Below are 12173 nucleotides of genomic sequence, written 5' to 3'. Positions count from 1 at the left end.
GCTGTCAGTTCTCAGCAATGACCGATAATTGGTCAGGAGAAAAGACTCCAGGCAGTTCCCAGAAACTTCAACTTTTCTTAAAGGTAAAGTAACTCCATGACACATAGCAATTTTATAAAATATGAAACATCATGCCATAATGCAAAAAAAAACCCAAAAAACAACCTAACAAAAATTCCATCACCTCAAAAAGTGACTTCCTTACACAGTTTTGAGAAATAAAGACCAGATATTCGTTCTTGTTTTCAAATTCACCTCTGGATGTGCATATAATATAATTGCATACTACCAGGTTGTGTAATAATATCTGGAGATAAGAAACACTCAATATAGCACCAATTTGATCCTAAGAAACTGGTGTTTCTGAATTTAGGGCCAGTGGGCGATGTTGTCTTTTTTTTTTCTTGTTTAATACAAGGCCATAAATTATGGCTTTCTGCTGAAGAAACCCCAGTGGGATTGTGGACCTTTAAAATCAAGTTGTGAGGCCAATTCTAAGCTCAGCAGGTGCATGAAAATGCAGACAGGCCCGATGCCATTAGTACAAATGCTTTTAACAGCTGCCAGAGAGCCTCAGCTTGCTATATGGCTGGGCTGCTACACAAACACATCCAAAATGATTGCACAGACCCAAATGATTGAAATGTAGCTGCTCATGATATGCTGAGTGTTGACTAATGGGTAGTGCTGGTTAGAAGTCATGACTGCAGATGAAAGCAATATAGTTTTGGCTGCAGCTTCTGGGCTACAGTTTTCTGTACCTGCTGGGTGCCCAAATCAGAGTGCTACTGCTGGCCTGGGCGGTGGCATCTGAGGTGCAAATCCACCCAGGTTGTATTTCCTTTTAAAAGACCACTGAGCACAATCTTGAATAAGGTTAAGGAACATTTCTCTCTTTGGGGAATTTAGGTTGCAGAACCTCAGTCCGTAAGGGGAATCCCACTTCTGCCTTTTAGATCAGACTGTAAAAACGTGAGTTTATTTGAGATGCAAGGAACTTATATCTCTTGCCTGGACTTCCAGGACTCATCACCTTCCCCTTTCTGCTTCTCCCCTATCCCTCCAGTTGCCTTTGCCATCACCCAATGAGATTTCATTCCTTCTCTGTTTGCTTTCTTTACTGATTTATCATTCAATTTCAAGCAAGAGGCTATTTTTCATCTGCTATACACATCAGCCCAGTCAGTCATCTACTATACACACCAGTCAGTGCTATGAAGTAGCTGCACACCACAGGAGAATGAGCATGGCTGATGTGCTCTCTGGCCATGCTCCTTTCTCAGTTACTCTGCTGCAACTTTGCTGCTGATTGCACTGACTGATAATTACAATTACAGTTGTTTGAATTATTCAGTGTAACAAGACAGCCAAATGAACTGAGGACCCAAATTTCTGGAGATGTATCTGTCATCATCCTTTAGTGTTCTCTCAGTGGGTGCATGAACTCAGTTCAATACTGGGGACTTTGCTATATTTTCACTCCTAATTATCAGTTTGGGGGTGGCCATTTCTGGATTATTTCTCCAAAACAATCACAGAGCAAACAATTGACCATAAATACACTGACTAAACAGGCCCCCTAGGTTTACCTTTGTTCCAGCAGGATACAAAGCATAGACATTGAGAATATCAAACCAGCGACCCAGTTTTAAAGAGCTAAAAGGTATTAATGTGTCAGATATGTTAGATTTGCTATTAATGTCACCATGTTTAAATTGCATCTGGCATTAATATGGATGATACCAGGTGAAGAGCTTCGGAATTAATCTCTAGGAGAGATGACCTGGATCTCATTTTAGTGAGGAGAGGATCTCTTACCCTTCAGGTGCCTTATCCTCTCCTGAATATTTTTGAATCTCTGCTCTATATATTTAGCAAGCTAATTACTGTATATATTTATTTAATGTAGTTATATAGTTTCATTCCCATAATATAGAATGCAGTGTGGTATGTTCCCATTATTCATATTATTTGTGGTGTATATAGATGGGCTTCACTGTTGTTCAGAATGAAATCCAGTACAGATACCATATATTTTTCAAAATCCACCAAAATTAATATCCAGTCATTCAAGAATTCATACCCTTAGTACAAACCAGAGTGGGAAAATAAGAGCTAAATATGAAATAACTATTGGCAGAAATATCCACATATGCTTTCTGCCCAAAACTTCAATCCCAAATATTTTGAACAGAGGTAGATCTGAATTCTTCTGGTCTGAAACTCCCTCACAGCCCGCAGTACAACCTAACCAGTGCTAGAAACCTGTAAAAATTACAGCTGTTCTACAGGTCTAAATCTTTGTCTGCTTTTCTGTCATTTGCATCTCTCAAAGCAGAATTTATTTAGCAACCCTTCCCAAAACAGCTGGGGTATATTTTCCCACAATGCTAATAGTTTCCCTTGGATGTTTTGTCCCCTGTTATTTTTTTACCTGATACAAAACAGCTGATGAAGGAATGATGCTCTCTTTACAGCCTCTGTTGGTGACAACCCAAACACTCAAAACGTGTGTGGTATTGGTGTGGTTTGCTCCTCCCACGTTATCTTTAACTCTTAAATATCAGTTAGTTTTCATGCATATGACTGTAGGAAGAATGGTCTTTCTACTACTGCCTGCATAAGGATATGGTACTCCCACATGAGTACAAGTATTCTCCGCTCGTTATTTGCTGTTTGTCATGTCCTCTTCATCACTTGGTCAATAGACAAAGTTATTCTGGTACAGTAAGGGACTAGAAGTAATAACATTAATTTTACCACAAATAGCTGTATAGGGAATGTAACAGCTGAAATTACCAATACAATAACAAATCTTAGAATAAAACCTCCTTGTGCAAAAATATGTGCAAATGAGACTAATATTTGCTAACATTAGGGTAGATCAGAAGCAGTTTACAACTGAAAACACAACAGAAACAAAACAAAATTCATTAGATGATTTATCTGGAAAATGTAACTAAGAGCTTTAATCGTGAGTTAAAATGGAAATAATAATGTTTCCTGAACTGTGCTGCATTTACTCCATATACACTCAGAGTAAGGAAATGCACTGGAAGCTGACATGCGGGTTATACCATTTAGTTTGCAACTCAAGACGGCACAATTTTTAAAAGGGTTGTGAAATTCCTGAAGGAAAAATGCAATTACCAGAACCGGGATTAACTAATATTAATCAAATTTGAATCCTAATTTGAAAGGCATTTCCTTAATGTTCTTTATGGAAGGGAAAAGGAAGGTAATTTATTCAAATGAGTTTTGAAATAAATAAGTTTTAAAAGGCTGAGAGTGGATTTACAATACAGACCTAATACTCAGTTTTCTCCTAGTATCCAGATTATAGGAGATTATCATAGATCAAACCCCTTTAATAGAAAAGAGCCTTTTAAATCCACCTCAGCATTGCCCTTATTAGGAATGAAGGAGAGAGGCACCTTCCACTGGGAGGAAAGAAGGCCTTAATTCATGGCTTGTCAGAAGAAAGGCACTTGTTTCAGCCCTGAACAAGGTTAGTTATGGCCCTAATTTACACAGCAGCGTGTCTTCCTGGAGGAAGGGATGACACCTTTAAGTAATAATGAACAAGTGTGCATTGACAGAATAATAATCACAGATTGAAAAGGTTACATCAGAGAAGGTGGTAAAACTAAGTGCCTGCTTTAATTCCACTGGGTACCATAATGTCAGGACTTCAGAGCTGCGCTTACAATATAAAATAACATTAGTATGGCAATTAGGACTTAATGGTTTGTGGAAAGAAGTCTGCAAGGCTTTATAAAAACATCTAAATTAGTATGTATTCAAGTTTTTCTTCATTCACACTTTTTTCTGGCTGTATTGCCCTCTCCCTCAAAGGCAGAGTTCTTTTAACTCTTAACTTCTCTTTAAAGAGAATAAATGCTAGAAGAATTGGGAACACTTCTCAGTTTGTATATATGGGTATAATCTTAACTTCAATTATTCAAATTGAATAATTCTTTCAATTTATTCAAATTAAAGAATCTTGTCTAGGGTGTCTCTGACTAAAATCGCTGACCTAGTGCAAACATTCATTTGCTCCAGTAAGCAAACAAGAAAACCAAATCACCAGATGTATTGACCTGATCTCCTATTCATTAAATTTTGACCTACCTTAAGGTGCAGACATCCTATATTGCTTAGAGAAATATTACTCCAATAGGAGCTTTTTGAGCGAATTCATACTCCACACATTTTGTTAGTACCTTCTGCTTGTCTCGGAAGAAGTCACCCAGATTTGCAGGAGATAATCTACAATTTTAACATTCTGCTGAATTCTTAGGGGGTTCCTGTCACTGTGATAGCAGCGTGCCAATGACCTGGCAGTGCTGGGTTTGCAGAAAACCTTGGAGAGCATGTGGAAGTTTCTCCCTGTATGGGTGGTAAGAAGCAGGCAAAAACAGGGCTTGGTTTTTTCCAGTCCACTGCATGGCACAAGATTTTTAACTTCTATAGAAATATGTTTCTTCAATAGTTTTCATACCTGACTTCCATTCTGCATATCAGTCAATGGCTGACTGACTGTATAAATCTCAGATTCTAAAAGTACACAGCACCATTGTCTCCATTCCTGTCTGACCACTGCACAGTTCCAAAGCTGTCTGACAACTGAACTTACATATTGTCCTCTGATCACTGGTGGCAACAGCTGATTTCCTCAAATCTGCAGTAAGAATTTGTTACCGCTGAAGATGAATAGATCACGCGGACACAGGTTGAGGTATGGTGCAGAAAGAGCAGAGTTTATTTTTCCTCCCAGGATTTATAGGCTTGTGACCATGGCCAGGGATTGGATGGTCAGGACAACACTTTCTCACTGCACTGGCCATGAGAGATGCCCATCACAAGACGTGTAACAGAAAGAATGTACACATATCTATGTTTACAGTTACTGTCCTGGGAAAGTCCTTAGAAAAACATGTCAGCAAGCTCAGAAGCTGAGCTTTCAGGGCGACATCAATTGATAGAAGTTAAGCATGTTCTTGCCTTCTCATTGATCTCTCTTCCCTTTTCTTTTACATATATACAAAGTTTTTGTTTCAATTTATTGTGCGTCTTATCTCTGGTAGATATGTTTATATGACTGTATATTCTCAGTCTGAAACTGAAAGCTGAGACACCACATAGATGTGCATTGATCCAGATACTGACAATGCAACTATTCTATTACTTCCAGGGGAGATTTCAAACCATTCCTCTCCTTTTAGAATATGCTTTTTGTGGGTTTGGTGTGAAAGAAAAAAGTACATGCAGGATTTTGATTGCTGTCTTTCACTAAGGCCATGAAAATATACAAGCAGTTTGGATATGCCTAGAAATAGAAAAAACAGTCCTGAAAGATTCTTTACTGTGAAGTAAAGACACAGAAACAGGTTGCTCAGTGAAGCTTGTACATATATACATCCATGCACATATCTATATAAAAATTCTGTCAGAATTCAGTGACAGGCATGGAATTTTCATTTTTCTCACCAAAGAAAAGTAAAATGGCCAAGCTAAGGGAAAGGGATAGTGTACAAGCAGAGAGATTGAATGCAAAGACTCTGTTCAAACTGCTATCTGTCTCTACTGTTGATCACGCTATTAATTCCTTACAAAAAATCAGGCACTCTGTTTACCACACTTCATTCCCTCCAGATGAATACCTCTTTTCAAAAGAGAAGAACTTCTCTGCCCTTTTAGGTATGGTTTTCTTCTTCATTTCTGTGATGACTGGATGCATAAAAAGTGTCAGGGATTAGGATTCAAGTTTTGCTGCAAGACCAGTGTGAATCAGGCCAATATGAGACAGGAAAATGAGAATACAGCAAGATGAGGCAGGATAAGCAAACCTGTCAACTCAGGGGTGCAAGATTGGTTTAAGTGATCTTCCCATGATTTTATTCCCTTCCACACTGTGGAGCAGAAGACTAAAATTAAATTCAATAGCAGTAAATGTATTGCTTCCATGCTGGGTTTCTAAGCTTATCCCCACCTGGTGCATTGGAATTTGAATACTTAATTTCTGAGTTTATCCTTTTGTCAGATACACCTTTTAACATGACATTCTGCTCTTCTTTCTGCCTGCTGTGTGGGAAATGTGTATAAACTTATGCCTATATACTTCCAATGTGTTCTTTTAAGTAGATACTTCTGAAGCAGGAAGGATTTATGTATTAAATACCAAAGAACTGTACTCCCAACTTTGATCTCTGAATCAAGGGAAACAAAGCAGATTTGCACAACACAATCACTTGCAAATTGCCTCCCAGGATATCAGCGGGGATTGAATCCTAGAACGGAGAAAGATGGATTTGCCAAGTGTCTGGGAATTTGAATGTGTTTTCTTGTTAACACATTAGGTACAAACTCCCTGTGCTGTTGCTGGGTCAGCAGTTGAACACAGTATGATTTGGCTTCCCACAGGGAATGGAATCTGGTAGAGGAGACAGAAGATGCAGTTAGTTTTCTTGCTTCAGTCTACAGCACTGTCAGACTGGTTATCTCATGGAAGAAAGAGAAGACAGTCTGATGGCCCATGCCCAGCACTGCAGCATGCTGGTGACAGAGCATTTACATTTGCAGCTTGTATTTAATGCAGCAGAGGCCTTTCATGCATAGATATGAAGACTAATTTTTCCAGAATATCAAAAAACACTTATTACCTGGAAACTTGTCCTCTGTCCTTTGGATTAATGACTATGTTATCACGTCATATTTGTTTTCCCATACTACTTAATCCTGCCTATTTAGACCTACCTGAAAAGCTGGATCTGGTGTATAAATTAAGATTAGTCCCTCCAAATAGAGGGGACTCTCAAATCAAACCTTGTTCATGTACTTTTCAACTCTGCATTCTGTTCATGTTCTTGTTAGAAGAGGGCCTACAAAGATATCTTGGCCACCTAATAACAAGTAATACTTACAAAAGAATCTAGATTATTGAGTCTGATTACTTCTCAATCTCCAAATCCAGAAGGTGACCAATGAAGTATTTATTTAACACTGAGAAACACTTTTAAAATTTCCAAGGTTTATTAAACCTTAACAAAATACAACAAAAGACTGAATAAGGAGAAGAGCAGCACTGGGAGCATAAGACTAAACCACCATGTGCTTCTCTACACAACGGATGTTCTGCTTTTTATACTCTTGGCACCTCACAAAGTCTTGTCAGTCAATTCCTTTTCTGCCGTCCATTGGTGGAGATCATTTTCTTACAACTTGATTGAAGGTCAGGTGTTGCCATGCTGTGCCTCCTGTAACAAACCTGCCCTCCCCAAATGCCCCGACCTTTGACAACACTACAAGGGGGAAGGGAAGGAGAGCTACGGGGAGAACATAATAATATAGCTATACATCTATAAAACTTTTCTTAACATATGCATAATATTCATCCCTTAATTGTGAAAGCTAACCATCACATTACCCATCTATAACAGCACCTAAAACCTCTCATCATTCATGTGTCTCCTAGTTTTATCTGCAATGTCTCCAACAGTGGAAGAATGGGAGACGTAAATCCCTAGTCTTTGGCCACTGTTAGCATTCCTGTTCTATTGGAGCAAGCAATTTCTTTCCCTCCAAGTCAGAGGTCATAAACACACTTATATTTTTTGGAATAGCTGACCTTACAGTGATTAATAACCAAAACCATAAACTACCCTGATTTCAGGTTCAAATCTTATTTCTTTTGAACACAATCATCCCATAAACTTGTAGCACAAACAGATCATATGCAAAATCAAGTACGGAATCACCTGTTAAAAAAAAATAGAAAATAGTTCTTCATAGAAAAAAGAGACTACTTTAATTACTCCCAACAGCCAGTGACCTTGAAATTTTTAGTCTATTTTAATTTTATGAGCCATTCACATACTAGATTGATGGAGACAGAATAAGTACCCGGTCTGAATCCACTAAATTTTTAGGCTGATTTCTAGCTGAAAACATTTCAGTAAAAGGCTTATGTGTTTCATTTAGGTAAATAATGATAGGATCTGCAACAACTCTTGCTGGCATGAAAATTCTGAGGTTTGTCACTCAGTGTGCTTCAAGGCAAAAAATGGATCCAAACTCAGTGATTTTTATAATGACACTGCTATATTTGGTGTATTTCATAAAGGTCCAATACCTAAATTATTTTGACAGATTGTTAGCTTCCATTAAAAAAAAAATAGCCCTCCAGACTATGGCAAAAAAACCTATTGACTAAATTTGAAGATCAGAAGGTAATTCGCATGCCAAATTTATTATTTTAACACCATAATATCTCATGATTGGGTTATGGTGAGCTCATGATTTTTGAAAACTTAAGGCCATCCATCCCATGTGTCAGACTAGGTCAGAAGGAAATCAGATCTTTTCTCCCTTCAGACTAAAGCCTGTTGACTTTGTCTTTTATAGCACCTGGTAGAGCTGACAGCAAGTTATAGGACACTTAAAATGGAGATTTCATGAGACCAACCAGAAAAGTCAGCCCTTCTCAGGCCCTACTAGGGAAAACCTTTATCAGCTATTCCAAGGGTGTATTTAACCCAACTCTTCAAGACGAAAATTGCAAGTTAACTTCTCACTGTTATGTGTCTCACCTGAGCATCACACATTGCACCTGCAGCTTCCTGCATCCCTGAGAGCTTCAGCACCTGCGCGTGCCAAGCCACTAATCAGATAGCAGCCCTCCTCCACATCCTCCAGGTCACAGGATTTTAAGGGACAGAATGAGGTTTAAGGTTAATTACCATCTTCCAGAAGATTATAAATAATTAAGTAAGGCAGGTATGTGAAAAGATGCTGTGGACTCCTGCAGAGGGACACAGCATGGGAGCCTCCTGCCCCTCCAGTTGCATGGGTGGGTGGAGATTTGCCAGGCCAATGGGGAACAAACACTGGTATGGGGACAGTTGGACCAGTACTGCAGGTGGCCACATGCACAGCTCCCTGAGTCATCTGCTCTGAATTAGACTGGATTAGAGACATAGCATAGACAAATCCCTTCTTGCTTCTTGCATGAGATAGATTTATCCCATGTGAAATATGGCTTAGAGGAAAGGGCTGCCTCTCTCACCTGCTAGGGAAAGGCAGTGAACAATCTGTCTACAGCCAGATAAAATAAACAGCACCCTTAAATGAGACATGACACTTTGTCAGGCAGGTTTTTTTTTTTATAGCCCCAGCACAAAGTAAAAAAAAAAATAAAAAAATCAGGACAGGTACTTGTGAAGGAAGGCCAGTCCTCCGAAGGGCTTCCACCTTGTAGATCTGTTCCCTAAGATAAAACAAAACTACTTGGTCATGGTGACTAAGCTGTGGACCCCTTCCTGCTTTGGGACCCCATGTTATCTCCTTGCAAACTACTGGTAATTTTACCTCTGTCTTAAACCATTGGTCCTTTTCCCAATTCTTCCCTTCCCTATAAAAGTCCCAGCTTTTGCCCAGTTCAGTAGTTCTTCACTGCCCCCCTTCACTGAAGCCTGCCAATAATGGAGTCCACAGAACGCTACACAGCTTCCCATCTCTCATCTACGTGTTAGCTGGGGTAACCCATGAGCAGAGCTGGGCTGATCTGAGCTGATCACAAGAGCAGAAATCACTTGTGAAAGAGCTGATCACTTGAAGCTTCAGGACACACTCCTAAGGGTTGCCCCTGTCTGGAAACTGCCCGAGATCCCTGGACACCTGTTCTTCACGGGACCCCTATCCAGGATGGCAGCTGGGGGTCGGACAGACCCTCGGAACCAGCCACCAACAGGTACCAAAACTCCATGCAGGATTCTCTGAAGTCAAGAAAAGACATAGGTAGGCAAAGAAGTCAGCGTGAATAGCACTGGATTTGTAGTTGTTTTACAGAGAGGAAGAATACATAACAAATGGACCAATCTGAGGCAAAATGTTCATAAACACCATTTACATCACAGCTCCAAATAAGACAAAAACCATTTCATTCTTGACTTTCCTAGGTGGTTGTCTTGCCATAGAAACAACAAAACAAAACAAAACAAAGAGCTGCAGAGCAAGTCTCTCATTAGTATTTCAGGATTCTGTACTTTTTATCCACTTCATCATTATTTTGCTGACTTGTCACATACATAGGGCTCTCTGAGAGGCTGTCCTGAGCCCAATTGTAATGACCCATCATGGCTGTGTAGCCCTCAGGTTTGTGAGGCACTAATTGTGCTTACTTACACTTTTTCCACCTATATAATGGCCCTTTCGCAGAGTTAATTTTTGCTTCATTTCTAAACAGCTGCTGGTACTGCCTTACAAATGCCCACATTTCCTTGTGAATGAAGTACACTGGGAAAAATAAGGGAACAATAGAGCAAAGGTTCCAGTCTCTAGTTTCAAGAAATTTAAGAAAAACCAGTTCCAAATGAAGTAAAGCCCTGTACCTGCCTCCCTAAACCAAACACAGAGTAGGGTGCATTTTTCCATGTTACTTGCACCCACAGTTCAATTCTTTTAAAATGAAAACTCTCCCTCCTTGCCTTTAAAATGTTTGGAAGCAAAGAAGGAGTAATGGTGAACCCAGTGCCATGCAAGAGACTGAAGCAAGGTTGGAATAAAAGCATATAAAAAGGGAGAAGAAAAACACTATCATAAACACAGAGATTAAAGACTCTGAAAATGTCATAAGAAGAAGGAAAAATGCCTTCTCTTTCCAGATCCTGTGCAAAAATAGACCTCCATCAGACAGTTTACATCACTGTTATATCAGGAAACTGGAAGGATTTACACAGTTTAAAGCAAATTTTGAGACATGATACTGAACTCTTTTACAATAGTAAAAATCAGAGTCAATTCAAACCAAAGGAATTAACACAGAACTCTATGTGTTATATTGTCTAGGACTCAAATAATTTTTTTTGTCATTTCTAGTCAGAAATTACCGATTAATGAAATAAAAAATATTTATGTGGGTAGGTCATTCATTATGAGGTTTATTTTCTTTGCACAATATTTCAGAAAAATATAGCAGAACTGTCATGAAAGGATATTTCAGCTCCTTTTCACAAATAAAAGGCATAATTTTCCATTGAAAAAAGTTTTTTTTTCTATTATGAAATGAAAAAAGTACAACTCAACAATGTAAAATAAATGAAAGAATGTTTTTTTGTATTCCAGTTGGAAATTAATGCTTTCCTTCATTATTAAATTTTCATAGAACAAGCAATCTGTTTCCTATGAAGTACTAGTGAAGACATCCATATGACTAATCAACTTATTTGTTTAATCTTTGACATAAAGAAATGCTGTACTTCCAAAAGCTCTTATTTTTTATGTCCCTTAAGACTACATCAGCCACATGACAGTTATTGCAGTGTGCTCTGCTATGCAGTTTCATTATGCTGCAAAACTTAATAGAAATTTCATATTTAACATGTTTGGGTTAGTCCAAGCATTAATTGAACAGCTCTGTATATAATATAATTAAACTAGTAACAAGTTGTGCAGTCAAATCCTTTAAGGATGATATTCAGATTTTATGGTCCTTTTGATTATACCTTGTGAGAGGTATAATCTCTCTTAATTCTGAATGGGCTCCAGTAGCGGTACAACACAGTTTTCCCTGCACATTACTGCAATATATTAACTGTATTACTCAATGAAATTGGGGGAAAATGCTGTTGTAACAAATTCCAGAAAAATTCTTAGAATAATCCTGGAAAAGATGATCAAAATATTCCTGGATTCTGTTCACACTTGACCACTTCATTCATAAACTGTTATAGATGGGTAATATGATAGTTAGTTTTCACAATTAAGGGATGAATATTATGCATATGTTAAGAAAAGTTTTATAGATGTATAGCTATATTATTATGTTCTCCTCATAGCTCTCTTTCCATTCCCCTTGTAGTGTTGTCAAAGGTCGGGGCATTTGGGGAGGGCAGGTTTGTTACAGGAGGCACAGCATGGCAACACCTGACCTTCAATCAAGTTGTAAGAAAATGATCTCCACCAATGGACGGCAGAAAAGGAATTGACTGACAAGACTTTGTGAGGTGCCAAGAGTATAAAAAGCAGAACATCCGTTGTGTAGAGAAGCACATGGTGGTTTAGTCTTATGCTCCCAGTGCTGCTCTTCTCCTTATTCAGTCTTTTGTTGTATTTTGTTAAGGTTTAATAAACCTTGAAAATTCTAAAAGTGAATGTCATTTTTGACATAAACCGAA

Source organism: Parus major, chromosome 3, assembly GCF_001522545.3.
Source record: "Parus major isolate Abel chromosome 3, Parus_major1.1, whole genome shotgun sequence".
NCBI lineage: Eukaryota > Metazoa > Chordata > Aves > Passeriformes > Paridae > Parus > Parus major.
Note: the sequence above shows the minus strand (reverse complement) of the source record.